The following is a 1,197-nucleotide window of genomic DNA, read 5'->3' on the forward strand; positions in this document are numbered from 1 at the left end:
TCATGCCAACCTCTGGAAGTCTTTCCCTAAGAGGAGTCTTCCCAGTGCCCCATGCATGGCCTTCATCCTCAGGCTATAGATGAAAGGGTTCATCATGGGGGTCACCACAGCATACATCAGTGGGGCTACTGAGTCCTTCTTGGAGTGGGTTTTGAGGGGCTGCACATATACCATACCAAGTGTCCCACAGAAGAGGGAGACCACAGCCAAGTGGGAGGCATGGGTGGAAAAAGCTTTGTTTCCCAGATGCTGAAGGTATCTGGAGGATGGCGCTGACAATCCAGACATAGGACGTGGTCATGAACCCTAAAGGGGTGAAGAAGATGAAGCAGCCTGTGACAATCAACACTGTGTGAGTGATGTGAATGTTAGAACAAGCGAGCCTCAGTAGGACGTCCATCTCACAGAAGATGTAGCGGATCCTCCAGGACCTCAGAAGGTCACCTTGGTAATGAGGAGGGTGTGGATGAGGCCACAGAGGACAGAGAGGGCCCAACACAAGGTGACGAGTGAAATGAGAGCCCAGGGCTCATGGCTGTGGTGTAGTGGAGGGGACGGCAGATGGCCACACGGTGGTCATATGCCATCGTGGCCAGGATGAGGTTGTCCAGAGCCACCAAGGAGACCAGGAAATAGAGCTGAGTCACACACCCTCCGTATGAGATGGCTTTGTTCTGAGACTGAAGGTTTACCACCATCTTGGGGATTCTCTTGGTGATGAAGAAGAGGTCTGTGAAGCAGAGGTTGGCCAGGAAGAAGTACATGGGAGTGTGTAGGAGGAAGTCAGAGCCAATGGCCAGAATGATGAGCACATTTCCCACCACTGTGACCAGGTACATGAACAGGAACATCCAAAACAGGACCCGCTGCTGCTCAGGATTCTGTGAGATCCCCAGGAGGAGGAACTCTGAGACTCCACTCTGGTTGTTTCCATGCATTTCTCCAACTGTCTGCAACATCAGCACCAACAAACGTTTGTTAACTAAGTTACTTTTATTAAACAAGGACATTCACATACACAAGATCAACTATTCTCTTGGAATTAAAATATCTTGAACTAAATTTTATAATATTTTAGAGGCTGAGGATCTAAGATGGCGGAAGAGTAGGACGGGGAGAACACTTTCTCCCCACAAATTCATCAAAAAAACATTTAAACGCCGTGTAAATTCCACAAAACAACTTCTGAAACCTGGC

At 48.8% G+C, this 1,197-nt stretch overlaps 1 pseudogene; it reads right to left on the reverse strand.

Annotated features, from left to right (window-relative positions):
* On the reverse strand, positions 1 to 959 carry LOC147352303 (olfactory receptor 1D2-like; annotated as a pseudogene).
* Positions 960 to 1,197: the final 238 nt, after the last annotated feature.

Source organism: Bos grunniens, chromosome 19 (genome assembly GCF_055505025.1).
Source record: "Bos grunniens cultivar Pamir isolate PY7600 chromosome 19, Bosgru_T2T1.0, whole genome shotgun sequence".
Taxonomy (NCBI): Eukaryota; Metazoa; Chordata; class Mammalia; order Artiodactyla; family Bovidae; genus Bos; species Bos grunniens.